A 17,697-nucleotide genomic window follows, 5' to 3' on the forward strand; every position below is an offset into this window, starting at 1 on the left:
GGTATGTTGTAGGTCTTCTGTCTCCTTCAAATGGGTGTACTTTTCTCGTAACGTATTTCCGGCTACATTTCCTTATAGCATTTTCCCTTCATATCATCTTAGGGATAGTTTCCTGTAGTTCTCTCCCCATTTAGCAAACTCATCTGCTATATTTAATGAATGTATGTGCAGTGTTTGTATAATCTAATAACATATGAAGATAGTAACTGTTCCGAAAGAACAGATACCAATGATGACCACGCAGCTTCTCTAGAAAGAAATGATAATTAATCGAAACCTTCAGCTGTCAATTGGTGTTGTTGATATACCTCAATAGGGACAGCTGAGAATGTGTGCCCCGACCGGGACTCGAACCCGGGATCTCCTGCTTACATGGCAGACGCTCTATCCATCTGAGCCACCGAGAGCACAGAGAACAGCGCGGCAGCATGGACTTATCCCTTGCACGCTTCCCGAGAGACCCACATTCCCAACTGTCCACAACTCACATTCGTAATGTTCCAGAAGTAATGAGTGAATGGGGAAATATCCTTTAGGAACGCTACGAATGTAAGTTGTGGACAGTCGGGAATGTGGGTCTCACGGGAAGCGCGCAAGGAGTAAGTCTCAGCAGGTGTGCTATCCTCTGTGCCCGCGGTGGCTCAAATGGATAGAGCGCCTGCCATGTAAGTAGGAGATCCCGGGTTCGAGTCCCTGTCGGGGCGCACATTTTCAGCAGTCCCTATTGACGTGTATCAACAACACCAGTTGTCAGCTGAGGGTTTCGATTAATTATCACTTCTTTAATCTAATAACATAAGGCGAAACCGCTCGTTTTTGCACAGTTCCTCACAAACGACATTTAATCAAATTCCATGCCTACGGAATATCGTCTCAGTTGTGGGAGTGAATTCGTGATTTTCTGTCAGAAAGGTCAAAATTCACCGAAGGATCATCTGGAAAAAAAAAGTTATATCTAGCGTTCCCCATAGGGCAACAAGTGGCAGTTAATTGTAAATAATGAGAAGTGTGAGCTCGTCCACTGAGCAGTAAAGGGAATCCGTTAAATTTCGGTTACATGATAAATCTCTCGAACCAAAAGGCTGTCACTTCAATTAAACAACTAAGGATAACAATTACGAACAACTTAAGTTGCAACGGTCACACAGATGATGTTGTAAGGAAGGTGAACCAAAGACTGAGTACTTAGAAGACGCAACAGGGCTACTAAAGAGACTATCTACACTACGCTTGTCCGTCCTCTTCCCCAGTGCTGCTGCTCGGTATGAGGTCGGTACCAGGTAAGATTAACAGGAGGCATCGCAAAAGTTCAAAGAGGAGCAGGTCATTTGTATTATCGCTAAAGAAGGAAGACAGTGTAGCGCATATCATACGCGAGTTGGGTGGGAATCATTAAAACAAAGGCGACGTTTGTTGTGGCGAGATCTTTTCACGAAATTTCAATCCCATATTTTCTCCCCCTACATAGAACATACTGAAATATTTTTTGACTCCCATCTACATAAGGAGAAATGATAATTAGGACAAAATAAGAGAAATCAGAGCTTACACGTAAATATTTAGCTGTTCGTTTTTCCCGTGCGCTGTTGGAGAGTGAATGGTAGAGCAGTAGTGGTATAGTGGTTTCCTGAACCCACTACAAGGAACTTATGTGTGAAATGCAGAGTAGATGTAGATGTATTACGCTATACTTGTTTATGATGGGCGTCATTCCCTACAAAAAGCGTCTGCTCGCATTTCGCTACAATTTTCTCGCACTGCGAGTTCTCTACATGCGATAGCATCATTCTTGAAAAGTCTCATGAAGCTTTCGACTTTATCCACACTCCTGTATAAAACGGCTTAAGGGATCGGATGACCAGAGTTACACACTAAAACCACAGACGTCCATCTGTTGCAGTATCCCAGAGCATATTCTAAAATCAAATACAGTGATATTCTTGGAGGAAAAAAGCTTCTCTCAAAGAAAAAAAATACGGACTCAGGGAAAAACTTGTATGTGAATTACAGCTTGTCTTATTCATACGTAACATTTTACAAATATTAGATGCAAATAGGTACATGAGAGTCTGTTGGTGGACTGGCATTTCCCATGCTTTATTGTCATAATGTACTTTAATTCATGTGGTTTGAGTTCGGTTGATGTATGCTCCCGTTTACAGAAAGCAGAATTCAGTGATTGAGGAGATTAGGATGTCAATTAATATCTTATTTTTCTCTATCTACACAGTGGTAGTTGTATGCAAATCTTTCTGTAGCTTTCGCAAATGTTGTATCTCCGACTGAGAAACAGACTTTGAATCCCGTTTTTGACGGTGGAGCGAAGTCCATGTACTACTCTTTAGTAAGGTCCGGTACGGCCAAGTGGCTAAGCCACCCGCCCCCGGCATAGTCTGAGTCTCCGGCGAACCTCAGAGCGGTCACCATACTCTATTTAGCACTAGTTGTAGTCCGAGAGATTTCCCAGGAAACCAGCAAACAGACTGTTAGAGGTTCTGCCGACTCGCCAAGCAGACCGTAACTGATAACAGAAATCTGAGGTGCGAGAGGTGTGAGGTTAGGAGCCACCTTGCGGAACCGTAAGCAACGAAAATGTCCAAGTCTTCACACGAGACAGCCCGTGCAGTCTGCTGAAAATTTAAACGGGACTCCGCACTGCTTAACAGCAGTAATTTAACAGAGGGGAGGAAAGTCCAGAAATTCCAAACACGGAGCCAGCGGACTGGCTAGAGACACAGCTCGGTAAAAGAGTGCGGACGGCAGGAAGGCTTTTTCAGAACTGAGTCTTCTCATAGGTTAACATTACAAATTCTAAAATTATTGATTTGCTTACGATCGTGTCATTAGGTACAGACGTCAAAAGCTACAGTCACAACATAGACTGATAGCCAGAACGTTTTGACCACCTGCCTAATAGCCGGTTTGTCCCTTTGTCGCGGATAAAAGAGGCAATGCGTCTTGGCATGGAAGCAATGAGCCCTTGGTACGTCGCTGGAGGGGGTTGGGGCAACACCTGCACACACAGTCACCTATTTCTCGTAAATTCTGGGATGGGGGGGGGGGGGGTGATGAGCTCTGACGCCAAGTTCATTCACATCCGACGTGTGTTCGATCGAGTTCAGATCTGGCGAGTTGGGGGGCTAGCACATTAATTAGAACTGGGCTCTGTGTTTCACAAATCACTCCAACACACTACTGGACTTGTGACATGGTGCATTATCTTGATGAACAATGCCACTGCCGTCGGGAAACATGATGGTCAAGAAAGGGTGTACGAAGTCTGCAAGATGGCCGGGATGGCCGAGCGGTTCTAGGTGCTACAGTCTGGAACCGCGCGACCGCTACGGTCGCAGGTTCGAATCCTGCGTCGGGCACGGATGTGTGTGATATCCTTAGGTTAGTTAGGTTAAGTAGTTCTAAGTTTAGGGGACTGGTGACATCTGAAGTTAAGTCCCATAGTGCTCAGAGCCATTTGAACCAATTTTGAGGTCTGCAACCAGTGTACGACACTCCTTGGTCGTCATGGTGTCTTACACCGAACGAAACTTTGTCTCGAAACTTGGCAGAAAATCCAAAGAGACTCTGGTCGTATGTGAAGTATGTTAGTGGCAAGAAACAATCAATGCCTTCTCTGTGCGATAGCAATGGAGATACTATTGAAGACAGTTCTGCCAAAGCAGAGTTACTAAACACAGCCTTCCGAAATGCCTTCACAAAAGAAGAATAAGTAAATATTCCAGAATTCGGATCGAGAACAGTTGCCAACATGAGTAACGTAGAAGTAAATATCCTCGGAGAAGTGATCAACTTAAATCACTTAATAAAAGCAAGTCTTCTGGTCCATACTGTATACCAATTAGGTTCCTTTCTGAGTATGCTGATGCATTAGCTGCATACTTAACAATCATATACAACCGTTCGCTCGACGAAAGATCCAATGACTGGAAAGTTGCACAGGTCACACCAATATTCAAGATAGGTAGTAGGAGTGATCCACTAAATTACAGGCCCATATCGTTAACGTCGATATGCAACAGGATTTTGGAACATATATTGTGTGCAAACATCATGAATAACCTCGAAGAAAACTGTCTATTGACACACAGTCATCATGCGTTTAGAAAACATCGTTCCTGTGAAACACAACTAGCTCCTTATTCACGTGAAGCGTTGATTGCTATTGACAAGGGACTTCAGATCGATTCTGTATTTCTGGATTTCCAGAAGGCTTTTGACACTGTACCACACAAGCGACTTGTAGTGAAATTGCATGCTTATGGAATATCGTCACAGTTATGCAAATGGATTTGTGATTTCCTGTCAGAGAGGTCACAATTCGTAGTAATTGACGGAAAGTGATCGAGTAAAACAGAAGTGAATTTTGGGTTCCCCAAGGTAGCGTTACAGGCCCTTTGCTATTCCTCAGCTATATAAACGATTTGGGAGACAATCTGAGCAGCCGTCTTAGTTTGTTTGCAGAAGACGCTGTCGTTTATTGACTAATAAAGTCATCAGAAGATCTAAACAAATTGCAAAACGATTTAGAAAAGATATATGAGTAGTGCGAAAATTGGCAGTTGACCCTAAATAATGAAAAGTGTGGGGTCATCCACATGAGTGATAAAAGGAATTCGTTAAACTTCGGTTACACGATAAATCAGTCTAATCTAAAAGCCGTAAATTCAACTAAATACCAAGGTATTACAATTACGAACAACTTAAATTGGAAGGAAGACATAGAAAATGTTATGGGGAAAGCTAACCAAAGACTGCGTTTTATTGGCAGGACACTCAGAAAATGTAACACACTAAGGAGATTGCCGACACTACGCGTGTCCGTCCTCTTTAAGAATACTGTTGCGCGGTGTGGGATCCTTACCAGATAGGACTGACGGAGTACATCGAAAAAGTTCAAAGAAGGGCAGCGCGTTTTGTATTATCGAGAAATATGGGAAAGAGTGTCAAAGAAATGATACAGGATTTGGGCTGGACATCATGAAAAGAAACGCATATTTCGTTGCGACGGAATCTTCTCACGAAATTCCAATCAGCAACCTTCTACTGCGAAAGCGAAAATATTTTGTTGACACCGACCTACATAGGGAGAAACGATCACCACGATAAAAGAAGGGAAATCAGAGCTCGTACTGAAAGATTTAGATCTTCGTTCTTTCCGCGCGCTAAACGAGATTGGAATAATAGAGAATTATGAAGGTGGTTCGATGAACCCTCTGCCAGGCACTTAAATGTGATTTGCAGAGTATCGATGTAGGTGCAGACGTAGACGAGCTCCAGTGGACGTGTGGATACCCAAGTGAATGTTCCCCAGAGTAATTGAACCGCCACCAACTTGTCTCCGTCCCGCCGTACGGGGGTCAAGTGCAGTTCCCCTGGAAGACGACGGATTTGTGCCCTCTTGTCAGCATTATGAAGAAGGCATCCTCGAACATGTGACAGGTCGTGCAGTTTCCGCTCTGCTTGTCTCGAGCCTCCGGGCATCACAATCTGCCATCGGCCAAACTCAGAGAGATCACTCACCTTCCTCATTCTACACACGAACAGCAAGCTCACACTGACACTACGAGTACATGCACTGTGCTCGTGTCTCATTAGCAGTCATTCCTCGCCAGGTGGCGCTCCTATCTCCTGGATGTATTTGATGGGTTTATTTCGCTAGTAGGTCGGTGGTCATAATGGACTGGTCGATCAGTTTATGTCGCACATTTGTTGTGATTGTAGCTTCTGACGATGTGTGGCACCACGTAATATTCCTGAATTTAAATAAATATTTTGCGTAACATTTTTTTCCGTAATTTCGTCATTACCATTTGTACAAAGAGGGTATTTCTTTTATGTATATTTTAGTAAGTAGGTTCACAGCCGCCAGACGCATGGTTTTGTATAATAAATGCTCATCAACTGATGTTCCTTGGCACCATGCATATTGTATGTACGAGGGCAGTTCAATAAGTAATGCAACACATTTTTTTTTCTGAAACAGGGGTTGTTTTATTCAGCATTGAAATACACCAGGTTATTCGCCAATCTTTTAGCTACACAACACTATTTTTCAACGCAATCTTCATTCGATGCTACGGCCTTACGCCACCTTGAAATGAGGGCCTGTATGCCTGCACAGTACCATTCCACTGGTCGATGTCGGAGCCAACGTCGTACTGCATCAATAACTTCTTCATCATCCGCGTAGTGCGTCCCACGGATTGCGTCCTTCATTGGGCCAAACATATGGAAATCCGACGGTGCGAGATCGGGGCTGTAGGGTGCATGAGGAAGAACAGTGCACTGAAGTTTTGTGAGCTCCTCTCGGGTGCGAAGACTTGTGTGAGGTCTTGCGTTGTCATGAAGAAGGAGAAGTTCGTTCTGATTTTTGTGCCTACGAACACGCTGAAGTCGTTTCTTCAATTTCTGAAGAGTAGCACAATACACTTCAGAGTTGATCGTTTGACTATGGGGAAGGACATCGAACAGAATAACCCCTTCAGCGTCCCAGAAGACAGTAACCATGACTTTACCGGCTGAGGGTATGGCTTTAAACTTTTTCTTGGTAGGGGAGTGGGTGTGGCGCCACTCCATTGATTGCCGTTTTGTTTCAGGTTCGAAGTGATGAACCCATGTTTCATCGCCTGTAACAATCTTTGACAAGAAATTGTCACCCTCAGCCACATGACGAGCAAGCAATTCCGCACAGATGGTTCTCCTTTGCTCTTTATGGTGTTCGGTTAGACAACGAGGGACCCAGCGGGAACAAACCTTTGAATATCCCAACTGGTGAACAATTGTGACAGCACTACCAACAGAGATGTCAAGTTGAGCACTGAGTTGTTTGATGGTGATCCGTCGATCATCTCGAACGAGTGTGTTCGCACGCTCCGCCATTGCAGGAGTCACAGCTGTGCACGGCCGGCCCGCACGCGGGAGATCAGACAGTCTTGCTTGACCTTGCGGCGATGAGGACACACGCTTTGCCCAACGACTCACCGTGCTTTTGTCCACTGCCAGATCACCGTAGACATTCTGCAAGCGCCTATGAATATCTGAGATGCCCTGGTTTTCCGCCAAAAGAAACTCGATCACTGCCCGTTGTTTGCAACGCACATCCGTTACAGACGCCATTTTAACAGCACCGTACAGCGCTGCCACCTGTCGGAAGTCAATGAAACTATACGAGACGAAGCGGGAATGTTTGAAAATATTTCACAAGAAATTTTCGGTTTTTTCAACCAAAATTGGCCGAGAAAATAATTGTGTTGCATTACTTATTGAACTGCCCTCGTAATTCCAACTGGTGGCAAAAATGTGTTCTTGGTCCACACACTGCACAGTAGTCTGCGAATGTTCGTTTCCCAAACAAATTGAAACACCGTATCTAAGTGCAGCAATCGCTACTGGATAGTTGTAATACAGTTTGTGCCAAGTGATTTCAATGAAGTGGAGTTCTGTAGTTATTCATTACTGTATCCTACAAAATACTTTTATATTTGATTTCTTGTAGGTATCCGGTGATGTATAAATTCCGAAACACGTCATATGTGCAACAAAGTCATTCCTGCGTTATGTGTGACTGTTACCTTCACGACCGAGTCAGCCAGAACGCGGAACTACTGATTGTTATAATAATAGTAGCCTGCCTCCTGAATGACTTTAAGACACATTTATATTAATTTTTTGTATTTCGTAATGATGAATTGTGTCCCCTATGCCGGCCGCGGTGGTCTAGCGGTTCTGGCGCTGCAGTCCGGAACCGCGGGACTGCCCCAGTCGCAGGTTCGAATCCTGCCTCGGGCATGGGTGTGTGTGATGTCCTTAGGTTAGTTAGGTTTAAGTAGTTCTAAGTTCTAGGGGACTTATGACCTAAGATGCTGAGTCCGATACTGCTCAGAGCCATTTGAACCATTTTTTTGTCCCCTGTCGTTAATTTCTATCACTCTGGAATACCCATGTGAGTTCTAGAAAATCATTCTGTATGTGTCAAGTGGCTTTTCGTGCTGACTTCCCATGCTAAATTAAGGTGATCCATCCCTCCTTTGTGTGAACAGAAGGAGCTAACGCAAAATAACATTTGTCTACATTTTAGGCTATGTCTTATCCGTCAGCATGCCTTGTAATGTATGACCAGTTGTCCGAATGCAGCCACTTTGTCATTTGAGATTGTTTCGTATCATTTCCTTCAGAGAGATTTAAGTCGTGATCCCAGAAACTATCAGAGCTAATGTATAATGAATGCAAGTAAGTATTTCGTAGCTGCATGGTCGTGCCATATCTTACGTTTCCATTGCTTATGTAATGGCATTTTCTTTTCTTTGGGTTAAATCAATTAGTACGTTTAGGGCCTAGGTGCGTTACTTTATTAAAAATGGTTCAAATGGCTCTGAGCACTATGGGACTTAACGTCTGAGGTCATCAGTCCCCTAGAACTTAGAACTACTTAAACCTAACTAACCTAAGGACATCACACACATCCATTCCCGAGGTAGGATTCGAACCTGCGACCGTAGCGGCCGCGCGGTTCCAGACTAAAGCGCATAGAACGGCTCGGCCACCGCGGCCGGCTACTTTATTAAATTGGGTACCTGGACGACTTATCCACGAGGTAAGACATGGCAAATGAAACCTTCCCCAGCGCATAAACTATACCTACAAAATTTTTGTGTGGAAACTTTTTAAATAAAACGGAAGTTATGAATGTTACTAACATTTATTCATCATGTCTCCATATTTGCAGCCCTTTGCCGTCAGAGGGCTCCGAACTGTAGCGTGTTACATGGCGTTGTGTAACGTAACTATGTCGGTAAGTGATAAACAACGTGCTGTCACGAGTTTCCAATTCGAAGAGCTCGTCCATGCATGGAGTACCCTCACTTTCAGCATGATAATGCCAGACCCACACGAGCGCTGCGACACCTGCAACGATCCGATACCTTGGGTTCCTCTGTCGTCGAACATCCTCCTTACAGTCCCGACTTGGTCCCATCCGATTACCATCTGTTTCCAAAACTGAAAGAACATCTTCGAGGACTTCACACTGTTAGCGACGAAACAGTGCAAGCAGAGGTGAGGCTGTGGTTCCGCCAACTGAATCAAACATGCTACAGTGGCGGTATCAACAAACTAGTCTCTTATTGGGAGATAATTGTTCGTCGCCAGAGATACTATGTTGAGGAATGAATATATAGACACGAAAAATAAAGACTGTAGAGATTGTATAGGTTATTGTTAGTCAGGACCATTCTTTTGTAGAGATTATTAAAGTTAGATAGCGTTGCGCTAAAAATATTGTGTGTCAGTTTAGTGAAGATCAGAATAAGTAAAGTGAGAAATGTCTGAGTACGTTCAGTTTTGCTCAGCTGTTTGAAAATCAGATAATGTAAGAGGTTTACCAGCACAGTAATTGATAAATTTTTCGAAACGGATGTTTTAATGGTTTTGGAATGAAGTATATATTAAAAAAAAAACAGCGTAAAAGTTGGCGTGATCTTCACACATGACATTGGTCTGAACGATACTATGCTTGAAAAAGTGAACAATACAAATCAAACAGCTTCATCAGTTAATATGTTATTCCATGATTCAGGGGGATGGGGTGGTCTTTCTCTGTTCTCTGAGCAAGTTGACTAGCCGACAATAATCACTCCGACAAATTAGATGCGCAGTGCTGCAGTCTTACCTCAAACTTCTCTACAAAAACAGTCGCATTATTCAAAATTTATATTCCTTTCACCCTTCATTGTCTACATCATACTCATCCTTGCTGTCGGTTCTTAATGTAGCAGATACAGTCACAAGTCCACACTGCGCTACTAAATAAATCCATCAGGTACCACACTTCAACTACACTACTGGCCATTAAAATTACTACACCACGAAGATGACTTGCTACAGACGTGAAATTTAACCGACAGGAAGAAGGTGCTGTGATCAAATGATTAGCTTTTCAGAGCATTCACACAAGGTTGGCGCCGGTGGTGACACCCACAACGTGCTGACATGAGGAAAGTTTCCAACCGATTTCTCATACACAAACAGCAGTTGACCGGCGTTGCCTGGTGAAGCGTTGTATCACAACACAACGAGATCCAATGACTGTTAGCAGAATATGGAATTGGTGGGTTCAGGAGAGTAATGCCGAACGCCGTGCTGGATCCCAACGGCCTCGTATCACTAGCAGTCGAGATGACAGGCATCTTAGCCGCATGGCTGTAACGGATCGTGCAGCCACGTCTCGATCACTGAGTCAACACATGGGGACGTTTGCAAGACAACAACCATCTACACGAACAGTTCGACGTCGTTTGCAGCAGCATGGACTATCAGCTCGGAGACCATGACTGCGGTTACCCTTGACGCTGCATCACAGACAGGAGCGTCTGCGGTGGTGTACTCAATGACGAACCTGGGTGCACGAATGGCAAAACGTCATTTTTTCGGATGACTCCAGGTTCTGTTTACAGCATCATGATGGTCGCATCCGTGTTTGGCGACATGGCGGTGAACGCACATTGGAAGCGTGTATTCGTCAGCCGGCCGAAGTGGCCGTGCGGTTAAAGGCGCTGCAGTCTGGAACCGCAAGACCGCTACGGTCGCAGGTTCGAATCCTGCCTCGGGCATGGATGTTTGTGATGTCCTTAGGTTAGTTAGGTTTAACTAGTTCTAAGTTCTAGGGGACTAATGACCTCAGCAGTTGAGTCCCATAGTGCTCAGAGCCATTTGAACCATTTTTGTATTCGTCATGGCTATACTGGCGTATCACCCGGCGTGATAGTATGGGGTGCCATTGGTTACACGTCTCGGGCACCTCTTGTTCGCATTGACGGCACTTTGAACAGTGGACGTTACATTTCAGACGTGTTACGACCGGTGGCTCTACCCTTCATTCGATCCCTGGCCAACACATTTTCCAGATCTCTCACCAATTGAAAACGTCTGGTCAATGATGGCCAAGCAACTGGCTCGTCACAATATGCCAGTCACTACTCTTGATGAACTGTGGTATCGTGTTGAAGCTGCATGGGCAGCTGTACCTGCACACGCCATCCAAGCTCTGTTTGAAAAAAAAATGGCTCTGTGCACTATGGGACTTAACTTCTGAGGTCATCAGCCCCCAGAACTTAGAACTACTTAAACCTAACTAACCTAAGAACATCACACACATCCATGCATCCATGCCCGAGGCAGGATTCGAACCTGCGACCGTAGCGGTCGCTCGGTTTGAGACTGTAGCGCCTAAAACCGCTCGGCCACTCGGACCGGAGCTCTGTTTGACTCAATGCGGAGGCGTATCAAGGCCTTGGCCAGAGGTGGTTGTTCTGGGTACTGATTTCTCAGGATCTATACACCGAAATTGCGTGAAAATGTAATCACATGTCAGTTCTAGTATAATATATTTGTCCAATGAATACCCGTTTATCACATGCATTTCTTCTTGGTGTAGGAATTTTAATGGCCAGTAGTGTAATAATGTATCAGACTACGCAGGGGCAAAGACTGTGCACGACAAAACCAAAGATTGTTCAACAGTAATGTAACTTTTTGTCTCGCTCTCTGACGTGCACATCGATGACATACAAAAACCAAAAAAATACCTTACAAGTGTATATCCCCTTTTCATTCATCTGCGTCTATTTTTTCCGTCAAGAAAGAGAGTGGAGTAGAAATGATAGGATTAGGAGTAGTTGACTTGAAAGTGGAGAATGATCTTGAAACAGGAAAACGAAAACTACTGGTTTATTCCGAGGTGACGGGCTGTGCTGCAGGGCGTATCTCATGCTCAACCACCGCCGCCCTCTTTGACGTTGACACGGACCTCGAGTAGGCAGGCGTGACTTGATCAGCCAGTGAAAGGAAATGCACAGCTGTCCACCCCCCTCTCGCAGCGGACGAACTCCGACCGAGGCCACTTTGGTCTAATTTAGAATTCCTTTACAGCAGAAAACTTCGGTAACACTGGGAAAGTCGAGTGCGGAATGGACAGATAATTATTTGGAATAAATTCCCGCGGCGGCTACCTGGCTGGCAGCGGCACGCAAGGCGTCGTGAAATAATTTTGTAATTTCAGGCGGCGGCGGTGCCGGGGGGCGGAGCATGATTTACACTAACTGGAAGTGGTCATGCGAGCGGCGCGCAGCGGCGACCGACTCCGCAGAGCCGGCAGCCAGCGGCGAAGGCGTTACAATATTGAAAGCAGGCCTCACTGGGCACCGTTGTTACGCTGCTAGGCAGTGCGGGCAATAAACTGAGAGATTAACGTGCGGAAAGCTATCTCAATATCACAAATTCTGAATATCACTATTTGACATTTTCATGCCACAGAAAACTATTCATACATAATTTACTCAAATTGCCTCAGCAATTTTCATTAATACTGAAACGTCCCCTTTTGAAAATTATAAATAACAGTGCTGGAAAACCTCTTACGTTGTTTGATTTTCAAATAGCTGAGCAAAACTCGACGTACTCAGACATTTCTCTCTTTACTTATTCTGATCGTCACTAAACTGACACACAATATTTTTAGCGCAACGCAATCTGACTCTCAATAATCCCTACGAAAGAATGGCCCTGACAAACAATAACCTATACATATCATGAATCACTTACCTCACAAAAACCTTCGTTACTCGAACTACTGCAATATAGCGAGCGCCAATAATGCAAGCTAAGTAAAAGATTCTAACTACTGAAGGCACTAACTACTGATAGGCATACTTAACAAATGAAAGATTTTGGTACAGAACAAACAATGTATTTACCTTAATAGTCATATTGTACATACATATATCAGTTCATGACATCCAGTCTTACAAATTTCCTTCTTCTGACGGACACACGTCCAGATCATCTGCTCTCAAAATTCTTCCATCTCTTTCCCCACACCAACCACTACTGGCGGCTCACCTCCAACTGCGCAACGCTACGCGCTGTTCACTTCCAACCGCCCAACACTACAGTAGCGAATATTCCAACAATGCCAACCAGCCACAGACTGCACACAGCACGGTCAGCGATTTTCATACAGACCGCTACGTGGCGTTACCAACATAAAAACATAAACACCCTACTTACAATAATATTAGCAATTTTGTGATGTAGGTGTAATGAAAACAGCTGATTTCACTCCTTGATCGTTACTTCTCTGGGGCTAGTCAAGGATGACATAAGAATTTTATGTTTAGCTTCTGTTGACGACTTAGCCTTATTAGCGGATGATGAGATAACAGCAATCGAAGAGGTTGCCACAAAAACTGACACCCATAACTTGCCTACAAAATACGGTTATATCGATAGACCCTATTTTAAATACTTAGGTGAAATCCTAATACGGGGCGTGAGAAAATAGGACACTCACCTACAAAAACTAAAGAGAGCCTAGGGAAGAACCTGCAATGTGTACAGTAAAAAATGCTTGTTCAAAAACACTAAATTTAGGCACTATAATACAGTATTAAAACCTGAAGTCTCGTATGTCAGTGAAACCCTGGCAGTCCACGTAAAAAGTCACCCAGAAAACTTATTAAAGGAAGAACGTAAAATAATCAGAAAGACACTGGGGCCTAACAAAAAAAGAAGAGGACTGTAGACTACAATCTCGTCAAACAACTGAGAAATTGTCCACCCTTGCAGCAGACATAAGAAAAAGGCGATTAAAATGTTATGGGCACGTCCGTAGGCTTTCAAAAACAAGACTTACGCACAAAATTCTTAAATACACAGAAGGACTTAAAACTATACCCTGGATACAAGAGATCAAAAAGGACTTACAAAAAGCTTAGATAAATTATTTAGATATTTTGGGCAGAAAGGTATTTAAGCAGAAAGTTGACAGTTGAGAGGTTAAGTAAGAGAACGAAGCTCCGACGAGAGCAGGAACAAAATGGACAGAAAAAAGAAAGAGAGCCCATGCAGGAAAAATGAGAGCAGTGTGGAAAAGAAGGAAAAAGAATCAAGAAGTTTTGCGTGATCTAACAGGGTCTAAGCGTGGTATCGCGGGCCCCTGTTAGTAATTGGTTGGTGCAGTCGTGGCGTTTTTGTGACGAGAAACGGTGTCTTAATGCTAACACAACAAAAAGAAAAGAATGGATTAGCCAAAACAAAGCAGCAACTCACCTTACAAAGACCTGTGCGCAAGAAAAGATAGTGTTATGCATCTGGTGGAACAGCGACGGTGTGGTTTATTACGAATTGCTTCTCCGAGGTGGAACCATCACTGCTGATGTTTAATGGCAGAAACAATCCAAGAACGACAACTGAACGACCAGGAAAACTGCGTGACGCTACTGTACGAGAACGCCTGCCTGCATTCTGCTAAACTGACAAAAAACGCCATACAGCAGTTGGGTTGGGAAGTCATTCCGCACGCACCTTATTCACCCGAACCTGCGCCCGCAGATTTTCACGTTTTCCTCTCTTGAGCAAACAGCCTTCAAGGAACTTTCTTTCCGCATGAAAATGTGCTCTGAACGTGCCTCGACGAGTTCTTCGCCTCAAATCCATGTCATTTCTACGTTCGTGGAATCAAACACTTACGCCAGAATTGGCAGGCTGTTGTAAATAATGAAGTAGAATGTACTATTCATGATTAAAATCTCTGTTATGTGTATCTGTTGTGCTTAGTAAACTAAGGGGAAAACGCAACCAACTTATGCACGAAGCTAATAATTTGGGCTCCCTGAATATCTAATAAATGTAGCAACGCATCCTGGTGCTGAATATATCAATTATTAGATCGTAGCTACGCTATTTGGGTGCCCTGAGCCGCGTAGCTGTTTCTCATCATAGATTAACAATTACTAGACCGCTCACTGGCGCTAGTATAGCGTTCTCATACTGAAACCGCCATTTGCAGCGCAACGCTATGTTGCACTTAGTAGTCGATCTCAAATACCTTATGAGAAGTCGCATACACAGCGACTTAAAAGAGGCAGTAACATTCATATAGACTATTTATGCCTGTAGTTAGTAAAGGAGGATGAAAATGAAGTGACTGGCTCAACTTATATTGAAGATAACAGTTATTCAAGTCAAGCTAACTGAAGGAAAAAGCTGATAAAATTTTGGAAAGGAAGGTAGATGAAATTATGGCGTACAAAAATAAATTAAAGACTGAAAAGTAATTGCAAACGACAGACTCAGATTACGTGCCAGGAAACATTAAACCTGAACCGGAGGTGAAAAGCTTAGCGAATGATAAAATAACCTGACTATCTGCTACTTCGTAAATTTCATGCAACTACTTTGAATCGATAACTTGACACATCTCCGCTCCCGCTTGTAACAAACGAATCCTACATTCTCGAATACGTATTTATTACTTCCCGTCTTTTGATGGAGACCTAATGTAGAAAATTAGGAAACTAAATCCATTTAATACTGTGGTGTCACCGCTAGACACCACACTTGCTAGGTGGTAACTTAAATCGGCCGCGGTCCTGTAGTACATGTCGGACCCGCGTGTCGCCACTGTGGGATCGCAAACCTAGCGCCACCACAAGGCAGGTCTCGAGAGACTGAGGAGACCTCGTCCCCAGTTGTACGGACAACATAGCTAGCGATTGGACGTGCTAAGCCTTGCTCTCATTTGCCGAGAGATAGACAGTAGAATAGCCCTCTGCTAAGTTAAATGGCGACCACCTAGCAAGGCGCCATTTGTATCAGTGCCAATAGCTTACGAGTATGCAGGAGAGATGTATTCCAACAAGAGAATAAAGTTAAGTATTAAAAAGGCTACGTATTTTTCTTTAGTGCATTTATAAGTCTCCTGTTCCAGACTTCACGCCCGTCTGCGTTAGCCTTGCGTGCCCTATCGGCTACAGCATTGTGTCTGGGCTGTATGGTCTAGACACAACATTATTGGCGACGAGAAAAAGAGTTTGTATTAATTCGTTTGTGTCATGGCTTCGCCACAATCTCCGGATGTACTGTCCGAATTTTTTCGCTTGCAGAATCAGCAGTCGCAGGCGTTATTGGATGCCCTGGGACAGCTCGTCCAGGGTCAACGTGTGCTGCAACACGATGCGGCAGCCGCCGCTTCATCGCTACCGCAGCCACAACACGCCATTGCACCGCCCTTCCGTCATTTTGACTCCTCCTTGGAGTCCTGGCCGGAATAGTCCCGCCAGTTCAGCTTTCATCTAGCCGCCTACAGAATTCAAGGTAATGAGCGGCAGCCGTTTTTGCTTTCTTGTGTCGGTGTGTGCACCTACCGTGTGATAGTGAAGTTGTTTCCCCGGCGCGACGTAGCAACTCTGTCCTACGAAGAAATTTTGTCGGCGTTAGATGCCTATTTCAAAGAAACAGTAAATGTTGTTGCAAAACGGTATACGTTCTTTCGTACAAAACGTACGGCCGGTCAGACTAATAGGGAGTGGGTTGCGACATTGCAAGGACTTACTAGGGAGTGTGCGTTTGAATGTGAATGTGGCCTCCCTTATTCAGATACTATGGTGCGTGATGCGATTGCACAGAACGTTTCTGATGTTCGCATACGGGAACAGATTTTGAAACTAGTAAATCCCTCCCTTCAACAAGTGATAGACATATTGGATAGGCAAGACACACTTGACTCTGCTCAGGACTCATTTGAAACTTCGCCAGCAGTGTGTCACATTAACCGGCCCGCCGGGCCCGCTGCACGGGACGCTACGCGGCCCTCGCGCCCATCACAGCAGCGGCAGCCTACCTTGCAAACACGTGCGCCGCGTAAGCAAGCAACTGTAGTGAAATCATGCCCGCGGTGTGCAGCTAGACATTCGCGTGAAAATTGCCCGTCACGCCAAGCTATTTGCTTTTACTGTCAAAAGAAAGGACATGTTCAAAGTGTTTGCCAGAAAAAGCTTAGATCAGACAATCACAATAATTCCAGGCCCTTTGCTTCGCGCCGGAATCGAACCCAGGACAATCAGGCTCGTGGACCTTCGCCCATGGACATTCATGTAGTTCATTCCCACCCGTCCAGTGACACTTTAGCTAACGGTGACTGTGTTCGTCCCACAAACAGTGTGCGTCGACGTCGCCGAATATCCCGTGAAGTCGCAAGTGCTTCTGTACCTGTATCAGTTCAAATTGCACGTGACAGTCGCTCTTGTCGTCAGCAGGACAATAAACTTTTTGTGGACTTAGACTTTGAGGGCAAAGTGATACCCTTCCAGCTCGATACCGGAGCTGCAGTTTCATTGCTCCATCACGACACGTACAAACAACTGGGCAAACCGCCATTGCGTGCCGCAAATGTTAAGTTACATAGTTACTCTGGACAGCATATACCTGTGTTAGGACAGTGCAGCCTTCTTGCCACATACATGGGACAGACAAAACTTGTATCATTTTACGTTCTTCGTTCTACTTCTGCAGTGAACTTGTTTGGTTTAGATTTATTTCAATTGTTTAATATGTCTATAGTAAATCAGGTCCTATCAGTGAATCAGACTGTGCCTTCCGCCAGTGTTTCTAGTCTTTGTGAAGAATTTGCAGACATTTTTGCACCGGGCCTTGGTTGCGCTAAGAACTATGAAGCGCATTTGGAACTGCAAGAAAACGCGCAACCGAAATTTTTCAGAGCGCGCAATGTTCCCCACGCATTGCGTGATGAGGTCGCCAGAACATTAGCCGATTTAGAATCTCAAGGTGTAATTGAACGTGTGCAGGCTTCTCTCTGGGCCTCACCCTTAGTAATTTTGCCAAAAC

At 44.4% G+C, this 17,697-nt stretch overlaps 1 non-coding gene across 1 annotated transcript; it reads right to left on the minus strand.

Moving 5' to 3' along the window:
• Positions 1-333: 333 nt before the first annotated feature.
• On the minus strand, positions 334-408 carry Trnat-ugu (transfer RNA threonine (anticodon UGU)). Its single transcript has one exon. It is a non-coding gene; the product is annotated as a tRNA-Thr (tRNA).
• Positions 409-17,697: the final 17,289 nt, after the last annotated feature.

This window comes from Schistocerca nitens, chromosome 2 (assembly GCF_023898315.1).
Source record: "Schistocerca nitens isolate TAMUIC-IGC-003100 chromosome 2, iqSchNite1.1, whole genome shotgun sequence".
Lineage (NCBI taxonomy): Eukaryota > Metazoa > Arthropoda > Insecta > Orthoptera > Acrididae > Schistocerca > Schistocerca nitens.